Below are 26,117 nucleotides of genomic sequence, written 5' to 3' on the forward strand. Positions count from 1 at the left end.
AAATACATAGACCAATAATACACAGGCTATGTTGGACGGTATGATGTTATAAAACAGTGAGTTTCAGTCCTTCTTGGTTAGTTGCTGTGTTGTTATCAGATTATAGCATTTGGCTTGCAGGCATTTGCGGAGGTACGTGAAGTCAGCCAATCACCCTGCTGGCACAGTGTACCTTTTCGCAATGTCACAGTAAGGTTGCGGTGCACTATGCTTTGAAGCAAATTTGTTTTTTCTCTCAAAATGTTCCAGCCACATTTACATCTTTTAAACATTTTTTGTTTTCTGTAGGAGGATATATTAAGGATGTGCTTGTTACACAACTAAATTATTTCAAAAAAAAATTATTACAGGTGAAAATGGTGAAAGTTTCCTTAACATATAATTCCAGTGCATATTCCTGATAGAATATGAACATTTCTTTGTTCTTGTGTTGATACATCACTGAGCACAATACTATTTGATGTTTTTAACTAGAAATAAGCCATAGCACTGGTATATTAACTTGCACATTAGCCCAGTATATTCTCCTTTTGGATCCTGTATCTTTCAAGTAGCTTACTTATTTGTATCAGAGAGAAGAGTATCTGCTCGATTTGGTTGATTACCTGGACAGTTAATCAGTTAGATATAAATACAATCGCATTAGCTAGATGGTTTGGAAATTTGGGCTGCCTTTTCATTCATCTCTAAGATTCTTCTGTACAGTGTTGCAAGTTTGACCAGTTTGTCACAAGATCTGGTGAGGGTTTGATCCTCCCTATTTTACAAAAAATAACAATCTGTTAAAAGCCTCCATTCCACCACTACCACAATGCCCTATCATTACAACAGCACTACCTAGATACATACTTCTATCACAAAACTCCATGCCAATGTGTGCCACAAGATGACAGTTAACAATAGTTTAGTTCCGTGGTTATGGACCCACACTGCTTGAAGTGGGCCGCACTGTTGGCCATTGGTCATGTTTGGGTTCCCCCACAACTTCCTGCTGAAGTTCAGAAAAGGAGAATATGAAATTTCATTCTCCTTCATTGTAATATTTTTCATGCCATGGGGCTTTCCTTGCCATGCTGTGCTGACTAAGGTAAGTCGCCGAATTTGACTGACATTTTCCCTCAAGGGAACATGAAATAAAATAGGAGTCTGTGGCAAGAAAACAATGCCAGGCACCTTGTTAATCTTGTCAATTATCCTGCTCATTAGATTGTGCATTAAATCTCAGGGCAAATCAAGAAGCATTAAGTAAGCCGTTTTGTCCAAGCAATTACTGTATGTATATTCATTTTGAGCAGGGGTTGTGAAACAATTACTGCAATCAGACTTAAGTGGCTGAGCCCAAGGGAGCTGCCAGTGTCACACAAAATGAGCAATGAACTCTGGGCACTTGTCACCTGCTCAGCCCCAACCACAAGCCCATGCTGGTGCCAGAATCTCAACCCTGACATGTGGCAAGACAGCTGCTGGAGCAAGCCTATGCAGAGCGTTGAAACTTTGAATACCAAAAAAAAAAAAAAGAAAGAAAAATTGCTCTAAAAGATCGCCAGCATGGGACTGCACCGTGTGTGGAGCGGACTTCAGGTACAATTAATGAACGCCTAGATTTGCCAGGAACACGCTGAACTGTAGTTAATTACTCAGTGAAGTGCGCCTGAAACAGGTTTTCCTCATTACAAGGTAATGATAAGATGAATCCGTGCGGTTTTTTCACGGGGCAGTAGAGCATTTGTCAAGCTCGCACGCATTCTCGTGCGCGTACGCATTCGCACGCTCGCCAGAGAAAATGTCACGCCGTGCGTCCAGTTGTTCTCAGATATGATCGCTGATGAGATGTCAGAGGCTAGATTTATCAGTACCCTTGACATCTCAATCCAGATAAACATCATAGAATGAAATTTGCACTTAGCTTCATCCAACCCCACTGTAGACTGTCAGGCTTCATTCCGGCCAGTGCCATCCAGCTATTTTATCAGGAGTTGAAGTGCACTCGAGGTATACAACACTGGGAATGATTTTGCCCCCCCCCTCCCATGCTTTAATGTGAGAGCATCTTTTCACTAGTGCTCTGTCCGAATTTTATCACTTTTCCCCAAGCCCTCTTCACTCAGCCTTGTCCAGATTACACTCCGCGCTGACGCTGAAAAAGGAAAGGAGGAGAATAAATCAAACTCTTTGATTTGTACGCTTGCAAAATGGCGGGGATGCACCGCAATTAGATGGTTCTGCAGCATCAAGGTTCTCTGCATTGTCAAAAAGATCGGGCTTTTATCGTCCGTCATTTGAGGATGCAAATGAGACGATATCAAAGTAAAAGGGCTTTCATGTTTACCGCAAGCTGCCAGGCTCACAGAGGAAGCGGCACAAACGTGCAGCAGCAAGGACAATCAATAGACAATAATACGTTGCATGGTCGGTAGCGGTGGGTAGCACTGTCGCCTAACAGCAAGAAGGTTCTGGGTTTGAATCGATTTCTGAGTTTGCATGTTCTTCCTGTGTCCGTGTGGTTTTCATCAGGTACTCCGGTTGCAAGACCTGCAGGTAGGCTAATTGGAGACCCAAATTTTCCCATAGGTATGAGCGTGTGAGTGAACGGTTTGTGTGCCCTGCGATAGATTGGCGGCCTGTCCAGGGTGTATTCCTGCCTGTCGCCCCAATGCATGCTGGGACGGGCTCCAGCACCCATCCCTCCAGGATAAGCAGGTATAGATAATGGATGGGTGGAGTGCCTGACGTCAGGAAACATTAGACTTGATCTGACTGAAGAGTTCGCAGGTTGCGGAGGCTGCCTTGAAGGCTGCAATCTGACGCTGTTTCTTAAGTGCTTTCGCCTTCAATACATTGTCCTGTGAATGAATTACAGGAATTATTTTCTTAGGTAACTCCCAAGAGTCTGACACTCTCCTAGATTTCTCTCAATGGCTTTCGATAACTATTTTGATATACATACAGTGGGCAAGAAGAAAAGAATTATAAGGTAGATTTATAATAATTCTTATGGCTCACTGCTAGTATGGCAAAGAAGAAAAATGTACACAGGAAATATTTAGGTGTAAAACTCTAGAGTTAGAGTACTTTTGATGCTAGAGTATATTTGATCCCTACTGGTCTTGTTTAAACACTGTTGACATTCATTTCACACTGATTATGTTGTTTTGTAGCGGTAATATTCTTTCATGGTCGCTGCAAGTTGAACATAAGCTTAAGTAAGCATAGTATGATGTTCTTAAACCTAAGTTTGTCAAAGGATAAATACCGCTTTTGATTAAACCATTTTAGTTTGAATGTTAACAAAACTGAATGATAAGTGAAAGTATGTGTGCACATGATAGACACATAAACGTATGTGTAGTGCTCTACAGAGAAATTAGGCCATTTGATGGAACCATACGTTACTTCACTAATGTCAACCCTAATGGTATATATAATTATCCAACTATGGTGTGAGTCACATAAACTCCTTATTCCTATAAGTGACTACCATGTGTATGAGTAACCAATGTAAAATATGAGGTTTGTCACTATTAAACAGAATTCCTAACCAAAAACAATCATTTGTGTGTTCCACATGTTAAATGTAGGATAAGCGAGGAGTTTTTGCATGCAATACCACTCATGTTCAGTATTCTGAACACTAAACAAGGGCACTGACCTTAGAAACTCCTGGATTCAAGAAACAGACATATTGTACTTCCCTGACAAAATACATATCTTGGCACCGGTTTACGTGGGTTTTAGGAAGTGAGGAATGTGCGTGTGCAATGCAGTCATCCGTCCGCCGCCTCCATCTATTCATTCATCTACTCGTTCCTCGGTCTGTCCATCCGTCCATCAGATCAGTCGTGTTCGCTGGGATCAGTTCTCCGCTCACTGGCATGCTGATTTGGAGACGGGGGCTACGGCTCTGCTGATGCGCGTCCGCATTTCTGCTCCCTGAGCTCGCCTGCCTCGCTGTGCATGTACCACCGCTAATTAGACATCCTCTCTGGCAGTGATGCATACACCGTGCCCCGGAATGTCTGTCCCTGCAGGAATTCTACGGTCCGAATGGACTTCCACTCAAAAAAAAAAAAAAGTTCTGACCCATATAAAACACTCCACCCCCCCACCCCCCCCACCCCCCCCCCCTCAAAAAAAACGCCAACGAAAACCCAGGCCTCAGTCTCATCCACGCATCGATGTTTCTGTAAGAGCTGCTAATTATTTAGAGGTTGGACAGCCACGTCTCCGCTGAAACTTTAAGAGAAATGTGAGGCGCTTATTCATAATTTAAAGTCCCAAATAAACTCCTGTGACATCTTAAGATCGCTGAAACTGCTCAGACTGTGTCTTCAGAGCTCATACTCTGAATGCACATGAAAATAATTTTTAGTAATTAATATGTTAAAAAGATATGTATCAGGTGCAGTAGAGTTGGCGTAATTAGAGTGTGCCTAAGGATCAGTTCAGGCTTTTTTACATGTAATGTTTGGACGTGCGAGTCATACTAAATTGTTAATCGCATGCATTGTAATAATAAAATGCACTCCAAATATTTAGAATCGATATATGGTATGGGCAACGATTTCAGTGTTAAACCTCCTTTCACTGCCCCTCTGGAATATTCCTCTTGCTGACACACACTCTCTCACTCTCTCTCGCTCTTTTGCTCTCTCTCTCTCTAAATGCAGCTTGCTCTTGGCAGAACATGGGGGTGCCAGCTGGCTCTCAAGTCTCACTGTCAGAAATGATAATATAGTTTTTTTTCCCCCTGAAAAGGAAGTCTGTTGACATCTGCCCACAAATTCAATCTCATGCCAGCCAGCATTCTCTCTGTACACTTCTTCAAATCTCCACATTTTTTAACTTTTCAGGAAAGCAGGAAGGACATTGCATACCATATCGATCCTTTTTTGATCTTCTTAAAAGATTTTCCACGGACATAAGCTGTCCTGCATACCCAATGTTTTCTTCCAGCCCTGCTAACTGTTTGCTTATAGACAAACAAACAGCTGCTGGCAGGTATTGACCAGATGAGTTGATTGAGACAGCAGGGAAAAGCTACAGTAAGGATCTGGTGCACTTAACTGATTCACTTTGAAATGGTGTGGCATCCACATACAGGAACCTGTATAATTCCCCCCCAAATATAGACAATGACAATATCAACTATGAAGTAATAACAATTCAACTGATAATTAAAATACTCAAAATCTATACCATCCTGCAGACACTTACATTTGCAGTCAGTCACATTTATCATTTTTGACTTCTTTGACTTGATTAAATTCAAGCTTTTTTCACTGAAATCATTTTGTGAGGTTATAAACTGTTTTGTTCACACAAGTTCTGTTCTAAACCTCAGAAATTCAAATTGAGAGATTAAGACCTACTGTGGAAAAAGACTATTAGTAGCACAAAAGACACAACACCAAATAACTTGGCAGTTGAAATTTCTCTGGCAATTTTTCCCAATGAAATTGGCATCAAATGTGACACAATTTAAAAGGCCTGTCATTACACTGTCAGATTTTTCAAAAAGCAGGCATGCTGTATTCACAATGCAGAAAAAAAGTTATAACTATTTGCGAATAAATATACTTATTTATATGTACAAGCTGTAATTTGACGTTTGACTTCTCATAGAAACTATATAAGCATACAGACAAGAATGGGACGGCAGTGTAGCAGTTATGGAACTGGCCTTGCACCCGAAAGGTTGCAGGTTTGAATCCCAGGCAGGATCCCACGTAGGATTCTGCTGTAGTAGCAGTAGCTTCAGTATAGAATCCAGTTGTATATCCAATGTATACTGTGTGGGAAAAAATGTATGTCGCCCTGGATAAGAGCAGCTGCTTCAATTATTAATTTCTTTCTCCCAACTCTGGAAACCTTGCTAGTTTTAAAGGAATTATAACTGGTTTAGTCATGTGATGTTTCAGTTTAATACTTTTTACTTTGTGATTCATCTGTAAAAAAGGAAAAGGGTGTGAATGCCTCTTCCTGGTATTTTCAGGAAGGCTCCTGACACCACATACCTTATGACTATTAAACCCATTAGGCAATTTAGCCAATTCATCATTTCCTTGTTCGTTGGATAATATATAACATTAGACTCAAGTTCAACTACATTTTATTTATTGTTTTTTAGAGACCACATGGATGTGTGTAAACAACTTTTTCAGTACCATTTATATTCATTGGATAAAAGTTGTGGAGTAATATTTAGGACTAAGCCACTGTTTTTTTTTTTTTGTTTGTTTGTTTTTTTTCATAATTTTGTGATTATTGTGGAAAAACCCATGGCTCTCATTTTAATTTGCCAGTTGTTTGAACACTTTAAATGATGTTTTAAATGCTCTGTGCTATTAAGCATGTGGAAACATAATGGCATTGATGAGTATCACTTTCCCTGTCTTTCAAAAAAATGTATCACTTTTATAGCACATCCACCAAATGCACTTGATGCTCATTTTACAGCAGAGAAAAACAAGTAATGCCAAATATTTTGCAGCGTCAGTGGCATATCCTCTTTTGACTTGCAGTTAAATGTCATCTTTTTCTACATTTAGAAAATTGATAAAAGCAATACAGGACTGTTGAACCACAGAAATTATCAGAGAAACACCAGAAAAACATGTTTACCAATTTTTAACTGCATGACCTCCTTTTCAGAAATCATTTAAGATCAACAACTGATTCCAGTTGAATAACTACACAATTTGGCTGTGCTGTGGATAGTTAGATGTCATATCACATTTAAGAATCTTATCATCGTAAATGTCAAGTCTAAAATGAAGATTTCAAAGGTTTCTGCCTCATAATTTGGGTACTGCAGAGTAGACCTGAATAGCATGACCTTTAGTAAGCTCGCTTAGGGAAATGCGACTGCCACCAGCAGCATCCCTGTATAAATGAAAATACACACATACAATCAGACAGCATCGCAAACAGGACAGCGTACTGCGCATTTTAATCAACCTTGCCTTAACGAATGCATCATACTGTACGCAGGATATCCGAATGCATACATGACCATATTTCACAAAATACATGACATTGGCTAATTTAAATATGAACTGGAATGTTTGTCAAAGTATGTATTGGCAGGAGAGCGAAATGAAGAATTGCAGCTGGCTGGATGAATCATGCATTGAAACTCTATAGTGGTCCAAGGAAGCAACCGAGGGAGCTTTATGTTTTTTACAAAGGAGCGTCTTTTCTTTATTGTGCATCAGTTCACAACAAATGCCAATGGGTCAGGGCCAGTGGACCCAGTTTTCTTTATAAAGATATACTATTTTTGGATTAATTTAACAGATTGTTTTGTATCCTCTTTTCTAACTATGTAGTATTTGAGTTTTTCATAAATTTGATGTGTATTAAGTGCCCCCCTATGGAATTATTTCTTTATTTATTTGTTGGATAGTCTACAATGGCAGCTACCCCTAGACTTTTGAGGGCCCTAGACAACAAAATAATTTGGGGGCCCCTTCCAAAACATTTGCATCACCTGATTCTTCTGCTTGGAAAGCAGTGTTTCTCCTGGTCCCCTCCCTGATCTGTCCTGTGGGAGGGACAGCTCTGTGTGCAATACATACATATGCACCCTTTGCACAGTTTACAAAAATCAGGAAAAGTTGGAGGGGGGGGGGGGGGAGCACCGCAGCTGCTCTTACTTGAGGTCAAGATAGTGCTTTCAAACACACACTGCTTCTCTAAATGCTACATTACTGTTTGAGCTATCATTTCAAAAGAAAATGTGCCCTCACCTCTCAGCAGAACAGTGGAGTGGCTTTCCGAGAATTGTATATTATACAGTCTAAAACATTACCTTCGGAAGAGTCCTGTGCAAACTGTACTGCATGAGTCTCTTGCATTTACTTGTGGTTTTCTGGAATTTTCTTTTTATAACTGTCAATACTTGTGTAAGCGGTAAAATGAGGGATCTAACAAAGTTAACGTTTTGGTAAATGGACTGCATTTACATAGCGCTTTTATCCAAAGCGCTATACAATTGATGCCTCTCATTCACCCATTCACACACACACACCAACAGTGAAAGGCTACCATGCAAGGTACCAGCTCATTGGGAGCAATTAGGGGTTAGGTGTCTTGCTTAGGGACACTTTGACACTCCCAGGGCGGGGGATCGAACCGGCAACCCTCCGACTGCCAGATAACTGCTCCTGAGCTATGAGGTAAGCTAATCGGCCTGATTGGATACTAAGTTGCATTGACTTTTAAGTATCTTTTTTCTGCCCCTCGAGAGGAGTATGGGCTATGGGTTAAGAGGTAATACCATTTCTGAGAATACCACTCTAGTCCTGGTCCAAGAAAAGTGGAATTCAGTTAGAAACACCATTATTCACTTCTATTTTCTACCATGCTAAGTGCCAAGCAAACAGCCGAACAGCATTCCACCAAAACAGCAAGAGTTACCAGTAACGTAACTAGATAGACAGTTATTTTGTTCCTTACTCCTTAGCTAGCATCGAAAAGCTAGCCTCAAACCTAATTTTACTCGCCTGTTTGTATCTAGGCAACGGAAAGTCTTCTGACCTTTTCTTTTCACCAGCATCACATAGCATTCTGGCCATTTCATTCAGGAGGAGAACTGATGTTACATCACCACCCCATCTGGCTGCCAGAAGTAAACCATTAATGTGACACTAGTTTTATAAGCTATTTTTATTTGCAAATATGTGTATGATAAGAAAAAATAGCATCGCACTATAACGTTTCTTTGAGGGATGAATGTGTCCAGGATCTTGCATCAGGACTGAGAATCCCTGAGCTACAACAAGGAGTCTTGGCTGCATTTTGCTTCACTAGGAACCTGGGAATATCACAGCTGTTTAAGACTCATATTTGCATTAGAGCAGGGCTTGCCCAACCTTGCTCCTGGAGATCTGTAGATTTTCAACGCTAATTTGGCACACCTGATTCTACTACTTAGCAGCTCAACAAGATCTCCAGCTATTAAATGAGGTGTGCTTTGTTAGGGTTGGAGTGCAAACCTAAGGTAGATCTTCAGGAACAGGGTCGAGAAGCTCTGCAGTAGAGTATGTGTGCAGGAGGAGTCCCTGAACAGGAATGTGTGATGAATGACTTCCAAATTTATGCTGAGATCACACGTGTTAGTTATGTTTGGCAACGGGCTGGGAATTCTCCTACAGCAAAGCTGTGATAACCAAAAGCCAGATGAGACTTTGTTTTAAAAAAATAAGGTTGTCATTGGGGAAAATTGCTACAATCACTTCAGTACCAATTTTGTTTATAATTTTTTTAAACTTGAATTTCAATTTGATGATCATATGGTTCTGAAAAGGGGCACAGTCCATAACTTTCTTATATATTGCATTATTTCTAAGAAGTGAGTGACTTAAGAAATGATATGAAGGTGTAGCTCAGCTGCTGAGGTAACTAAGGAGGCTATGACCTTATTAACTTAAACTTACCTTAAAAAGAATTGCTACACCCAAAAACAAAAAAATCAAAAAAGAATTTTTTTAATGTAGTGTATTGTTTAACATGCCATATTTTAATTCCCTCTGTCAACCACTGTGTGCCAAGCATTTGTATGAAATGTCATATAAATGTATATTTTCCCATTATTTTAAGCAAGCTGACCTCGACAAAGGGGGAAGAGATATTCTTGCTGCTCACAATAATATTCCAGGAGTGAGAATCTAAGGTCTAAGGTCGATCTAAGGTCTGTGTATTGAAATGGATGCATGTTTTCATTCAGCCTGAAGCTGTCGCGTCTGTTGTCTTAGCTGTTTGCATCAAAGAGCTGCACAATTTAGCTTCAGCAATGTCAAATCTTCGTTATTTTCAAATAGAAATGAAGCGGGACTCTTCCTGCAGCCCTCAGCCTTGTATAAAGATAAGCAGACCTTGAATTTATCTGTGACAGAAGGACTGAATGTTTCAATTACAGCCCCAAAAGTAGGCTTTAGCCAGAACTACAAGCTTTGCAGCGCTTGTGCTTATTTATTTATTTATTTATTTAAGAGAAATTAGGGTATTCATTTGGTTCTTCAGCCTTTACGTGCATGCAAAATTCATTCTGGCATCAGACCCATTTCCACAGGAGCTGCTTGGTTCCCCAGGTCTTTGCATTGGTTAAATAAGCACACTGCAGTATATACAGTATGAATATATATATATAACTTTGGCAAGAAGCGGAACACTAATATACACTGAGGAGCAAACTGGGCACATCTCCATTTTAAAATAATGCAGTTTTTTTTGAAATTCCCAAAGCGAGTTGAGGATGCTCCAACATACAGTCATTCATTATTTATAATATACTGCTGCTGTGTGCATGTAGATGTTCTTATCCGGTGAACTTTGTTTACATATTTCTTGCTAGTGTTGGGGCAGGTCAATGCAGTAAATATTGAACCTCCCAATGGGAGGGAGGTGAATTTGCCCAAACCTCTTGCTTAGCCCACGGGGCATGTCGTTTCAGCATCACCTAATAAATCACTGCAAGCATTCACATTACTGATCTGGGCTTACATCTATCCCCCACCCTACCACCCACCAGTTATTCGATGCAATAGAAATGCGCCAATATAGCTCCCTCTACGAATGATATATTATTATGGTCAAAGCAGACTTCTGCGTAGGCCGATCCTCTTTTTTTTCCTTTGTCATTTTCTTAACCATTGCTGTCATTTTAACACTAAATTCCAGATTTAATACAGAATTCCAGTCATAGTGCAGAATTCCAGCTTGAATATGAAATAATTCTCAAAGTCTGTGCCAATGCTGAAATAGTGCTTTAAAGCTGGAGCTCTGTTTTACAGATTATTTAACCTGTTTAACTGTCAATTTTAGAGGCGGTACAATATTTGGTTAAATAACATAAGTTGCAGTTCTAGTTTAAGTCTGTTATGCCATTTATTTAATTGAGGTAAGTGTATCAACCTTTAACGATTTAAATGTGATACATTTCTTTGCAGCAAATAAAATAATATTTTTATAGATGTTGCAAGTGTTCTGAAAGTTATCTGGTCATGTGTTCTCTTATGGATATCTTTTTCAGATTAGATTTAAACAAGCCATCTATAAAGTAAAATATAGTATTCCAAAAATATTCAAGTCATGAGAATGAAGAAATCAGATTTTGGTATAATGAAAAATGTTCACTGCAAGTCAACTAAATTGAATGACAACACTTTAAACTCTTTCATTCTTTCAACACTTGGTTTAACAAGCTATAGGTTAGCATGGGACCACCTCCTAAACCTTGGCCTGGTTTCAATCGGAGTACAGATTTACAAAGGTAGATGAAGGCTACATTGAATTTTCCACCAGATCTTAAGTATGTAGTCCACTGATTCATACTCTTTCCAGTAATAGGTCTTTTCAATTTGCCTCTTCTGTGTGAAGATTGATTGAAAGATTCTTAATAGCCACCTTATTCAGTGACATCACTGTCCTGGGCAGGCTTATCCCTCCTGCAATTCCAAGGGAATCCTCCAATGTGTAGAAGTCACAATCAACATTTTACACAGCTGAATTTGTGGCGAATAAACGTTAGTTAGAATAGCAATGTCTAACCTGGGATCCTCACCCAAGAGTCAGAATACTTCCATTACCCTCCGAACGTTGGGTCAAGGAAGCGCCTTAGAGACAGTCTGGGAGCACAGCCATATAAATATTTGAGTAAATGCTACATTACAGTCTTCAGTCAGTGGTGTCCAACGTTTAATAATGGGATTACAAGGCACCTCACCAATTTTACATGACCAGAAGCTGAAAAGAGACTGACTGATATTTCAGTTTTACATAATCACATTATAACACAGTGACAATTTCATTGATGAAAGGCATATGAAACTAGTTACTGTTTTTTTAAACTTTTTTTTTTTTTTTTTAAGAATGGGTCCCCTTCTCTCTTTCTCTGTCTCTCTCTCATGCAAACCGGTACACGTGTACTTCCCAGTAACAGAGAATGGCGGAGACGCGAGGAAAGAACACGTATAATGGCTTTGAGAAATCAAACGGATGCATAAACAGCTTTTTCGGTTTGATTTCACCGCAAGGTCCGTATGCACTGATTGCGGGACACCACTTGAGCGGATTTTTGAGGCTGATTTGTTCTTGCGAGTGATGTTCTTTTGGTATAAGTAGCCATTCAGTTTTGAGGGTCCAATTTTAAATCTTCCCATCACCATTTCACTGAGAGTTCTCAGAGACACACAAACGCCTGACGTCAGGCAGCTATACTGTATATCACTGGTGTGCATTTTGCAAATATCTCCTCCTCACAGAACAAATTGCCTCAGTGTAAGTAGTAAGAATCAATTCTGCTCCACTCTTTGTCAGACTCTTCAAATTCATGCACTGCTCTAAGTGCTTTCAACTTCTGACCTACTGGGGTACTAAGCATAGGAACAGTTAAACTGCCAACATCTACCGGTTACAAGCTCTGCCATTCCTTCATCTCAACGAAAGAGAGAGGTTGCGTAGTAATCACATTCCAGATGATTCAATGCGCTTAGATTGTTATTCTGCAAATAAAGGAGGTTTTATAAACCTTCATGTAAGCAAATATTAACCCAAACTCATAGTTTGAAGCTGTCTCTTACTGCCTATAAAAATGTGAATATATTTATATTTATCGATGCAAAGTAATCTCGGAGCTGGCTGCTGGCATAAACATTCTATGCAGTCATTTCGTGCCATCCCTGGACCATACAAGTTTTTGTTTGATTGTTTTTTGGAGCCCTTTGGGGCCACAACTACATTCTTTTTAGGGCCACCAAAACCCTGCGGCCAATATCTGGGTAATCTTCACAGAATCCAAATTAAAGGAACACAACATTTCAACCGAAAATGTACTTTGAGTAGATCGTTTTTCTTAATTCAAAATAATTTCCTTGTTGTTTCCTAACATTCTGAAAATTGACAATAATACGCTTGTTTTTAAATGAATAAAAAATTATCTAGTACTGTCCCTTAAGATTAAGTCAATTATAAATAACCTAAGATAAAACTGAGATCAGTCTGACAGCCTTGGCAATGATACATGATTATTACTAAGTCAGAGGCAATATCAAACTGGGGTTTTCATGGATAGCAATTAGTCTTCTAACTTGGCAAAGTAAAATAATTCTACTGGCACAATGGTGTCACTTGCTATGGTGTCATGACTCTCCTATTGTGGGTAATCACTGATAGACCATTTGGCTGTGATATCATTATTTTGATGCACACTTCTATTGTGTTACTCTTGCAGCTTGGCATAATGAATACTGCCTTGCTAAATGTTCCAAATCCCTTAATACCACCTTGCTGAAGTACTTCTACACACCCCAGATGTTTCCTTGTTAAATCAAGCCTACCCCTTTTTCAGTCTACACTTGATTAAACCACCCTTTCACTTTGTCATGTAACTTCTCTGACCAATCAAAGTGTCTCAATGAGCACACCAATGTCAAGCACACTCAGTAAATATCTATTCAAACCGTGTGTTTCTAAAAACACACAGTGCATGCATAAATAATTATGAATGGAAACTGTCCCAGCATTCAGCTGTCATGGATAACTACATGACTAGAATTTTTTTATTATTATTATTATTATTGATTCCCTGTAGTTATTTTGTGTTGATTCTGAGAACTCATATAGCCATTTAAACATCACATATTTTTTTTAGACACTGATCTTTACCCTTTCTGGTTCATTTGATCCACTGAGTCTAGCCTATGAATGATAGGTGAGATCTACTAATGCATACTCAAGTCTATAAGCTGCAATATACCCAATTAATAGAAGCAGAAGTACCAAAATCAACTGTCCCACCATTAATGTAAATGTGTTCCTAATTTACTCCAAAAAACAAAAAAAAACAAAAAAAAACAGATCTCAAGCCATAAAGGAATGTGGAGTGCAATTGTGGATTCTTCAAAACAAGTATGTTTTAGGAAACAACAGAATTTTTGAAAAAAAAAAACAAGCACTCCACATTGTTTCTCTCCAATTTGCCTGCCATTCAGTTGTGATGTAATTGGGCCCAGTGAGGTTTTAAATCTTGTTTCTCCCCTCCCAGCTGTATAATTCCAGCATAGCTCGGTGGGCTCATGCTCAGCACAGGGAGAAACAAAGCTTGCCTTCTCCTCTTTGATCACCAAGGTGAGGAGGGGATATGGGTAAGGCAATGCCGCTTCTCTTATGCAAACTGGAAGATGTTAAGTAACCGTTCCCGAGTTCTGAACATCCTCTCAAATCTCAACACATTTGCTTCGGCTTTCTCTGTATACAAAGCCAGCCCTATTGCTTTGAATTTGAATCTTAAAGTAAAAAAAAAAAAAATGCACTTGAGGGGCTCCACTTATTTGCTTTGCCAGTAACAAGGATTACTTCCTTCCAGAGCCGATCTCTGGGACAAGATAGTAGGCGTACAAAGGCTTTGGTTGCGTGGGCACATACATGTGAGGTGCATTTCTCACTGAAGTAAACAAATGGTGGAACGCCGATGGGCTTGATGTCATATGTAATTCTCTGCTTTCTGACGAAAAAAAATACATTTTAATTGTCGTTATGTGGTTCATCTATTTTGAAAGCACCAGCATCAACCTATATATGGATATAGCCTCAGAATATTGTAAAGATAAACATAAAATGTGAATGTTTATGCCAAAAAGTAGCACCACATAAACATAACGTGAGCTAGCTTGGATAGTTACTGTAGCAATCTATAGCTTGCAAGAGAGAAAAAGTAGAGAAAGAAAACATTTCCATTGCTGTTTCCTTCCTCATTGTGCTCCTTCATTCTTTGTCAGTCAGTTATTTACACTGACAGGTGGTTAATCAAATGATATACATGATATATGATATTCAAATCAGTTTCTAAGGGTCCTTTCACACCTACCTCGTTTGGTCTGAACTTTTGGACAATTCAGTTTGATCCGAAAGAAATTTACAGGTGTGAAACCTCCCCCGGACCACGGTCCGGACCAAACAGCCGACATTTGGTCCGACGAAAAGAGGTGGTCTCAGTCCGGATAAAACTGAACCATGCTTCAGTTGATTTCTAGTGTGAAAACATTTTTTTGGGTGGTTCAAACTTTCGGACCATTTACAGGAAGTTCCGGTGGTTTCCGTTAGAGCAGGAAATAACCGAGAGAAGAAGAAGTAGAAGACGAAGTAAAAAATGAGCCACGGTAGCACATAGGGTGAGGAGGAGACAAAGTTTTTAATTGAAATATGGTCTGAAGAAAATATAAAAAGTATAATAGAAAAAAACATACATGCTGCCACCAAGCACGACACCGTGGTTTGACCCAGAATTTCCTGTAAAAGATTAGAAAAAAAACCCACATAAATACAAATACCATAATATTCACAAATTATTAGGCCCTATTAAATAAATGAAAAATGAGGAAAAATGACCGTAATGCTAACCCTACCTATAACCGTAACCCTAACCATAACCCAAGCTGAAACCCTAACCCTAACACTAGCTGCAACCGTAACCCTAACCCTAACACTAGCTGCAACCATAACCCTAACCCTAACCCTAGCTGTAACCTTAACTCTAACCCTAGCTGCAACCCTAACCCTAGCTGTAAACCTAACCCTAACCCTAGATGTAACTCTAACCCTAACCCTAGTTGTAACCCTAAACCTAACCCTAACCCTAGCTGTAACATTAACCCTAACCCTAGCTGTAACCCTAACCCTAGCTGCAACCGTAACCCTAACCTTAACCCTAGCTGTAACCCTAACCCTAACCCTAGCTGTAACCCTAACTCTAACCCTAGCTGCAACCCTAACCCTAGCTGTAAACCTAACCCTAACCCTAACCCTAGCTGTAACCCTTACCCTAACCCTAGCTGTAAACCTAAACCCAACCCTAGCTGTAACCCTAACCCTAACAGTAGCTATTACCCTAACCCTAACTGTAACCCTAACACTAACCCAAGCTGTAACCCTAACTCTAACCCTAGCTGCAACCGTAACCCTAACCCTAGCTGTAACCCTAACCCTAGCTGCAACTCTAACCCTAACCCTAGCTGTAAACCTAACGCTAACCCTAGCTGTAACCCTAACCCTAGTTGTAACCCTAACCCTAACCATAACCCTAGCTGTAACCCTAATCTTAACCCTAGCTGCAACCCTTACCCTAATCCTAGCTGTAACCCTAACCCTAACCCTAGCTATAACCCTAACCCTAACCCTAGCTGTAACCCTAACCCTAACCCTAGCTGCAACCCTAACCCTAACCCTTACCCTAGCTGTAAACCTAAACCTAGTTGTAACCCTAACCCGAACCCTAGCTGTAACACTAACCCTAATCCTAGCTGTAACCCTAACCCTAACCATAACCCTAGATCTAAACCTAAACCTAACCCTAGTTGTAACCCTAACCCTAACCCTAGCTGTAACACTAACCCTAACCCTAGCAGTAACCCTAACCCTAGCTGCAACTGTAACCCTAACCCTAGCTGTAACCCTAACCCTAACCCTAGCTGCAACCCTAACTCTACCTGTAAACCTAACCCTAACCCTAGTTGTAACCCTAAACCTAACCCTAGCTGTAACACTAACCCTAACTCTAGCTGTAACCCTAACCCTAACCTTAGCTGCAACCCTAACCCTAGCTGCAAATCTAACCCTAACCCTAGCTGTAACCCTAACCCTAACCCTAGCTGTAAACCTAACCATAACCCTAGCTGTAACCCTAACCCTAACCCTAACACTAGCTGTAACACTAACCCTAACCCTAGCTGTAACCCTAACCCTAACCCTAACTGTAACACTAACCCTAACCCTAGCTTCAAATAAGTCCACTGGGTTTTCTGCCTCTCCCTGCACTGTATGTTATTTGTTATCTTTGTGTATTTTAAATTGTGCAAAAATAATAAAACAAAAACTATAACTAAACACCTAGCAACACCCTAGCAACCACCTAGAACACCCTAGCAACTGCATACTGTGAATAAAACACTGAGATATCAAGTTTTGATAAAGAGTTAATTTAGCTCTGTATATATGTGTCGCAAATCAACTCGTTGCCATGATGTTATAGCACTTTTATAGCAGTTTTTAGACAATGCATTTTCCACTGTGATATTGTCCTACAAACATATTTTATATTATATTTGCAGCTGTAAAATGACCCCAGAAAAAAACAGGCAAAGTCTAGATGAATAATTATGGCTTGCTAAGATATTAATATTAACAGGTACTAAATTCAGAGTGAAGATAACACTGAAGTTTAATATAGCACAGCAGTGTGTTCCAGAGTTGACATGATTAACCTTGTGTTCTGAGGCCTGTTCATGAATATAATCAAAAAATCTCCATTAATCAGACATCTTCCTGCAACATCCACTTTCCCCCTTAAAACATTACGTCTCCATTCATGGGTTTTGTCAAATGCTTTTAATTAAGTGCAATAAAAGATTTATATAAATATTTTCAGGATTCTTTGGACCTTCATTGTCTGGCCAGTAAATCCTGATTAATAATTAATGATGTGGCAAACAGCACTACTCAGTCATAAAATAAGTGAGTGAGCAGATGGCGGCTCTGATTTTATGCACTTCACTACAGCTGTGTGGGGGCCTAATTTATTCAGGTGCTGAGTAGTCAGTCAAACATTGAGTTTTTCCTTGCTCAACTGCAATAAGGTTCAATCGTCACAGACGACAAACTACTTTTGTTTCCGCATAACGTTATCACAATAGGTGTATGAACTGACAAAGTCACAGTGCAAACGGCTGAAGGAGAAAGACGTCATTTTACAAACACCTACTTTAAATGTGCCATTTTATTTATTTATCAGTAGTGCATCAAGAAATGTGGAAAATTGGGTATTTTGATCTGTAAGAGAGCTTTCGACACATCTTTCTGGGCTACTGTAGATGGGCCTGATGAGCTGCTGGTTCGATATCTTTGCAGATTTAACACCTTTTAGTTCAACCATTCTTTTTTCAGGTCAGCATATGGATCATATCTGTCAACTTCTAATGTAATTTCATCTCTAATGCTGGAGCACTGGCTTGAGAGTAGAACCAATTTCTTGCAAGATCAAATATGAAAGGTTGCTTCATTGGGGCAAATGTGAAATAGGTTATTTTATGCAGTTCCTCATTGAGGGCTTTTTTGAAATGTGTGAAAGGATATATTTTGTTAGGAGAAGAATCTTTCACCAACAGAATCAAAGCTGCTTTGATTTAATTGCACTGCGAATGTAGATATGCAGTTGTTTATTGTGGACATATGCAAATTCATCCATCCATCCATAATCTATGCCTGTTTATCCTGAGCAGGGTTGCAGGGGGTGCTGGAGCCTATCCCAGCGTGCATTGGGCAAGAGGCAGGAATACACCCTGGACAGGCCGCCAATCTATCACGGGGCACACACACCATTCACTCTCTGATACCTATGGGCAATTTAGAGTCTCCAATTAGCCTTCCTGCATGTCTTTGGACTGTGGGAGGATACCGGAGTACCCGAAGGAAACCCACGCAGACACGGGGAGAACATCCAAACTCCACACAGAAAGGTCCACTGCTACCCACTGCGTCACCATGCCAGGATTTTAGGCAAAATGTACCAATAGTTTGCATTAAATATGCGATAGCAACCAGAACTCCTGTCCCCCCCCCCCCCCCCATCGTCTGCCATTGGTCCTGACAACACCCCCCTCTGGTCCTTCCAGCTGTGAGTGCTGTCCAAGTTCTGACAAATTAAAAAAATCCGGCGACTGTAGCCTGTACATTTAGCAGAAGCTTACACGACTCGCTTATCAGCATTTGAATCCAACAGTGAATCTACCTCCATTTGGCTTCCAGCTGATGTGTGGGTGGGAGATACCCTGCTGGGTGAACCGGCTGGCCTACACGAAGCTGTACATCCCCTCCCCGCAGAGCTACCTTACTGTTGTTGCATGCTGCTTTATGAAAACTTGCACGCTGACATGTGTGTACATTGCAGGATGACACAACCAGCCTCAGAAGAGATGCAATTTTAAGGCTTGACGGAGAAGAAAAAAAAGGTGTGTGACACAGAATCCAATAATGCTCAGAGCAAGGAGATGCATATGTTTAGTCATTTTCATGCCTGTACAATACGGTTCGTTTAAGATTAAATGTCAAAACAAAAAAAAACAGCACCATGAGATCCAATTAATTCCATGTTGTGTGTCTGTGTTACTGTTACAGCTATAGGTCTGTCGAGTCCTAAAACAAATATACTGGAATGACAGATTTCATCCTTAAAACTTTGGCTAAACAGAGCCATAATTTTATTTTCCCATATTTGAGAAATAATGGAAAATGAGGGACTCTTGGTACCCAGTACCATTGCCTGCCCGCGGCAGATGGGTTCCCCCTCTGAGTCCGGTTCTGCTCAAGGTTTCTTACCTGGTATCAGTCAGGGAGTTTTGCCACTGTTGCCCTAGGCTTACTCTATGGGGGCTGGTTCTCTGTAAAGCTGCTGTGTGACAAAGCTCCTTTGTTAAAAGCGCTATACAAATAAAATTGATTGATTGATTGATTGATTGTATGGGACGTTGTTTAGGGGTATATAGGCATATTTAATATATGACAACAAAAAAAGCCGAGCCTCACACATGCATGCAGTATAAACTTACTTTCTCACTTTCATCAGCAAAAATTATAACTCCAAAATTATATTATTCATGTTGAATAGCAAACATTAAGTGAGTTTAAAAACTGATAAAATGTTGGAATTTCTTATGACAAAATTGCTGAAATAGAGACCCAGAAGCCGGTGAGATGCTGTGATTTCACTTTGCAGTTGCATCTATCACTCCCTGAAACATCACAGACACATTTTAGAATAACAAATACAGGTAAAGGTGCCAGAATTCTGCAAATGTGTGTAAAGACAGAGCTTGCCAGTGCAGCATTGATATGCCTCAGCATAGTTGCTTATATAAATCCTGCATAATATGCCTTTGAACAACAAATGTTTCCTGTCTAACATTTCTTTTCAGTTTGAAGCACTATATTTTAACAACTCTCTTAAAAATAAATGATAATTAAGGCTGGGTGTTTGTCATGGAAAATACTGGCTAAAGTCACAGAGCAGTCACGGCAAAGTTGTTGAAAATTAAGGAAAACTGCTAAAGGTGGCAGAAATCAGTTTTTTTTTGGTTCAACATGGTTTTTGAGCCTTCGATGGAGCGCCTGTTGTCACGGACAACGTTACCGTAATAGGAACGAAGCGCTCAGAATCAAGACTGTTGACAGGGGCCATCGAACAACTGATTGCACCAACTGACAAGGGTGAGAATCTTGATCCTAGCGCATTCCCGAAACTATATTCATTGTTGCACTTTATTTCTCCCATAGCATTTGGCAATATGGTGAAAATGCTTAGTCCTGTACCAATCCCACTGTAGGCTACACTAAGGTTGACGGTTACCAATCAAAGCTGCTGAAAAATCATGGAAAGCACAATCAGGGAAATGACAAAAAAATGTGAAAAGTTTTTAAAAATTGGCAAAAAATCTCAGCATCCTGACGCCCACAGATTTTGTGACAACCAGCCATAATCATAATTGATGAAGAGGAAGAAATTAAACCAGTGATACATAAAATGCATATTTCCCATAAGGATTTCACGGGTGCCTTAACAAAACATAGAGATGAAAGTAAAACTGTAGAAATGTAGAAATATTTTACAGTTCTGTAATTCATGAAAGTTTGTTGTTTAAAAACATCAGTAGGCTAAAATCTCATAAGAAGCCTATCTGATGCTGAGATAATAGCTCTAGTAGCAATAGCTCCCGATATCGCGAACCAAGATGGAAATAGAACTGAATTAACGTTAAATCAAATAGTTTTGCTCGACTATGCGTTAGATCTACTGCTCAATCAACCCGCCCTTTTCACACATGCTCTATTTCACAAGGCCGCATTTCTCATCTTTACAAGACCATTTCTCGCAATCTTTTTACAAATATAGGGAGCAAAAAATAATAATTCGGAATGAACGCAATAAGCTTTCGTGTATCATAGTGGTTTGGGAGCCTTTAGTTTCAAGGTTTTAGTCTCCGGCGGGTCACTGCTGTTGTACCCTTGCTTCAGCAAATACCCAGCTGTGTAAAGTGACTGAATGTTTGTCGGCCTGGATATAAGTGTCCATTAAATACATAAAAGGTCATGTTGAATGAAGTTAAAATAATAGTAAAGGGACATTTTTTGTGTATAGAAAAATGATTTTCTTGTTTTAAAATGGAATTTTCTGCACAATTTGTTCTGTGGCACAAAATTGCGCTGTTTAGATTGTGGTGCATGTGATTTCCCATTGTGCACGGATGATCATCAATGCATTTGTACATTCTGAGATTACCCATGTGGCACCCTTGCCTCTAGTGAGGTGCTTCATGTCCTTATTGCTGTGTAATTAAGCTGATAAATTGGTAAATGGCTAGTTATGAGAGGTATTAAGTCCTTTAGCCCAGTTTGTGCTTCTATCACTAATTGCTATAAAATGATATACAGTGTAGTTCATCAGTGGCCGTGGGTGGGGTGGTGGGCCAAGGTTTTCCCACACTGAGCTCACCTGGGTAATAATTAGCTTCTTGATGAAGTCAGCAGACCCAAATTAACTTCTCCTATTTTGAAGGGCTTGTGACTGCTGTATTTTTCAGCACCGATGAAGGTCTGAGACACCTTGGACTTTTATTTTTCTTTTGTTTTTGTGAACCCTGGGACTTTTGTTTTTGCGCTTGTTTTGTTAGCATATTTTGTGAAATGTCGATACCGTGACAATTTTTTTGCAGTGTGCAGTTAGTATCCCTTTTTTGACTTGTCTAAATCCTCACCATTCAATTCAATATTAGATAAGCTCATGAAAACATCCTCCCAATGCTATCAGCCCAGAGAAAATACCATCAATACAGCCTAATCAGGTCATGCCCAAAGGCCCAGATTATAACTAGTAATTAAATACAGGATACAGGATGTCAAGGAGCATCAAGTGAAGTCTGAACACTGCACAGCCATTTTGAAATGATTATAAGCAAAGGTTAATGGTCAATATTTACCTACTCGTTCTATTTTTCTGTATGAAACATCAAAATAATTCACATTGCAGTCAGTGGAAAAGTCAAGATAAGGTACTGTGTGACTATTAGTTTAGCAGCAGCATTAAGAAGAGAATCTTGGATAGTTTATACATTCTGACTGATGAAGGGACATATAGCCTAAAAGACTCTGCTCCAGTGCAGGAGTAAATGCCTGCAGTTTAGCTGGGAACAGTTTGTTTTTTACTTTACAGAAAAGTTTGTTTTCGTGTGGGTAGTAGCAGGACTGTTATTTCTTTTCTGACTGATGTAGAGTTGTGACAGAATTGAAGGAATGGGACAGCGCGCTGTTGAAGGCAGTCAAACATTTTACTTGGTGCACTTAGGCTGTTATGCTCCAAAAGATGTGTATGGCTTTTTCAAGAAATTTGGAACCACAAGGGAGCTTGCATAGGCTTGGCTGCGACGCATGCCTCATTTTGAAAGTTGGTCAGATAGAGGGAGTTCATGCAAACAGTTCATATGATATCTGTCTAGTTTTTTATAGCGTGGTGTCAAGGCAGTGGGAAGATGTGAAAACCTTTTTTCCCCTCTTGAGCAACCATGATTTTATTTTATTATTTTTATTTATTCTTTTTGCCATGATATTTTACTGATGTTCACTGAAATTCTGAAAATATACACCGCCGATGCCTTGGTAGGCATTTGCAAATGGCTTCAGGTATTATTTTACTTTCATGTGTAATCGGATAAAATCACAGGAGCTCTCCTAATTGTCTGCCCCATTGGAGATGCATTCTAGTGGCATTCAGTGAAGTGAACTGCATTTCCTAATTGCTCTGAGCAAGACCGGGCTGCGGGACAAAACTGGAAGAGTGTTGTGTCTAACAAGGCAACCTCTTTTAAGCAAATCCAGTGCAACCTCAAGAACAAGAACCACAGAGTTATGCTTTCATTTTTTAAGAACACAAGACAGGTAGCATTTTTAACCCTTGGAAAAATAGGTTTTTTTTGGAATGTTGGAATGTCTAGAAAGTCAGTGTTCTAGAATTCTTCTGTTTTCAGTTACCAGTAGAGAATGTTACATCAGCATTGTGGTGCTCAGTTAATAACATTCTATATCACAAATTTAGAATGTTACAGTCTTAATAACAGCTGCCAACCCATGGAATGGGAAGATCAGATCAGATCCTCTCTTAAACTGTAAAATTGGCTGTGGATGCTTTGAAATTCCTTTGAGTAGCAGCACATTTCAGTAGCACAAACAAGCTGCTTCTCTGCTTACCTCGTCAACAGGAGTTCTCCATTTTAATGGCAACAGTGCCTTCTATTTATGTTTTCTCTTTACCCCAAAGAGTTCATGATAAAAGCGAATTTCCTTGCAAAAGGTTGAACAACTTTTTTTGAAATGACAGCTGAATGTCTTCAAATGCGCTGTGTGTGCATGATTTCAAGCCATCCCCCAAACATGGCTTTTATCTCAAGAATTGTATTTATTAAGGGGCCATCATTAGGTCTGGGGCTGCGTTTGCTATGTCTCATTAGATTCTGTGTTTTAAGTGCAACAGGAATTGTCAGAATGAGAAAATAATCCTATTTTGTGTGCAAATAATCGTCTTCTTGGAAAAAAGCATGATTGCTATATACATGTCACTCATACTTATCTGTTTATTTTTATTGGCTTTATTCCAATTCATGTTCTCATTTTTATTCTTTGTCCCATTTTTGCTGGGTGGTTGCTATAGAAACATGCAGGAGCTGGAGTGTTCGGGCTTTCCTGCATTTTTTATGCCATTTTTTCCCCTCGTGAAAAATGAAAAGTCAAAGCTCTCTCTTGTGGGTTAGGAGCAGTAAGCAGTCTCTGCCAGACCGTGTTATCTTTCCCTTGCTACCTGCCACTGCCTCTCCCTCTGTATTTCCTGACTCAAGCCTCCCTGTCTGGCTGTGTGAAGCCTTGCTGAATTGACCCTCTGCAACATGTGGCTTACTCGTACTCCGTTTACCTGACCCTGTAATCGTCTCCTCCTGGGCTCTGGTTAGTGTCCGGCCCTGGATTCCCCAATTCCCAAACCAACCCCACCCCCCCCCACCCCCCGCTCCCCCTCCACATCTTTCCCAAACCTGTTGCCACTCAAGCAGGCTACTCACCCTTTTTCCCTCTGTCATCCTGAACTTCATCTGCCTGCCAGATAGCATGCCTACCCGAGATGCTTGACTATTCTCTGTCTGAGATAGTTTATGTCACTTTATCAGGGTGTCAGTGTAGTATAATACGTAAGGAATTGATCTCTGATGGTCACAGGTTCGATTCCTGGGTTGGACACTGCCGTTGTACGCTTGAGCAAGGTGCTTAACCTGCATTGTCTCAGTATACATCCAGCTATATAAATGGATACAATGTAAACGCTATGTAAAAGTTGTTTAAGTCACTCTGGATAAAAGCGTCTGCTAAATGCCTGTAATGTAATTCAATGTTTATTGCCCAACACTGGCCGTCTTCCAGCTCAATTGCGTGTTTGATAACGTTATTTGTCATGTCCATCATTTGTTTGTTTGTTTGTTTATTCATTTACTTACTTACTTACTTATTTACTTATTTACTTTTTTATTTGGCTTGGTATAAGATGTTTCATTGTGTTCCTATTCTACTTGAGTTGAAAGATAAATTCCGGTGACAACAAGCTTATGGGGATGTAATTTTTCATGTCATCTTGTTTTTGTATGGTAATTATTGTTTTCATTAAGACAGCTGACATTGTTGGGTAATCATTGCTTGAGTACTTTGTTAACTTTTTCTCTGGGATTGTTTGTGACAAAACCGTAATGAATGCAAACAAAGATAAGTGTATTGTGCAGAAGCATTTGGTATAATTATTCAAACACCTTGGAACTTTAGACTGTGTCTTGATGATTTACTACATGTGCTACGCTCACAATAAAACAGGTTATCAGTCTGTACCACGCTGATGCGAGACATCCATTTTAAAAAGCAAGTATGTTTCGTGACCAAGGGAACTGGAAACGAACCACTATGTTAGAGAGAGAGAGAGAGAGGGGAGAGAGAGAGAGAGAGAAAGTTTGGTCCATATGTGAAATGCATCTACCCAGCAGGGCCAGTAGCTCGCTGGGTGTGATATTGAATGAGCAGACGGGAGCAGAAGGAAGTCGAAATGCGTAACATTGTTGTGGAAGTGGCTGTGGAGCCAGGAGAGCCCTGGAAATGAATGACAGCATGAAGGAGACTGAAGACTTGGCCCCATGGCTCTCTCTGATGTGTCATTAGCCTGGCTAATTGGATAATAATGACTCTGTGATTTCCATTAGGGGTTGGAGTTGGGGTTGGCGGGGGGTTTGGGGGGGGGGGGGTGGAGACGCCAGAGGACATCCATATCCCAGAACAGAGGACTCCACACTGCCTTTATGTGTGCTGGGAAATGTTGTGTTAATGGAGAAATCAGCTATGGGACCAGGACAGAACCATGCCACCCTTTGCCCTGATACCTTGTGCAACAAGCATTTTTTGAAGAAGAAGAAGAAGTAGTACCTCTGAGTGTCTGCTGTATGAAATCAGTGGAATTATTTATTTATTTATTTACTTACTCATTTATGTATTTATTTATTTATTGTCAAGAGGATTAAAGAAGACATATTTAGGTGTGATTTAATTTCTCAGCAATTTACAGCCATAGGTACTTTTCATCATTAGACAATGATTTCACCGTGCCTGCACATGAAAGAAAGAAACAATTAAATTATTTAAGAGCTAAAGAAAGTACGGCATCTGTAACCGTTGACATTTTTGCTGTTCTCTTCTAAATTCTTTATTCCAACCTGAGCACGTATCAGCCCAGAATCAATAACGCGAGGCTGAAAATAGCAGAGATGGTGGTGGTGAAAAGCTGTGTCCATTAACCCTAGGTTTTCCTGTCCTCACCTTTTCCTTCAATACCCACTTAGGCTGAATGATTGTTTCTGTTATGTAAATCCAAGGCCGTACATTCCTTGGATGAAAGGAAAGCATGCATAATTTATTCCCATTTATGGGCCCTTTGCTTCAAAAAAGACGGATGATGAACTTTTAAAGGCCTCAATAAATGGTTTTCACAGATCTTGATT

This window comes from Anguilla anguilla, chromosome 11, assembly GCF_013347855.1.
Source record: "Anguilla anguilla isolate fAngAng1 chromosome 11, fAngAng1.pri, whole genome shotgun sequence".
NCBI lineage: Eukaryota > Metazoa > Chordata > Actinopteri > Anguilliformes > Anguillidae > Anguilla > Anguilla anguilla.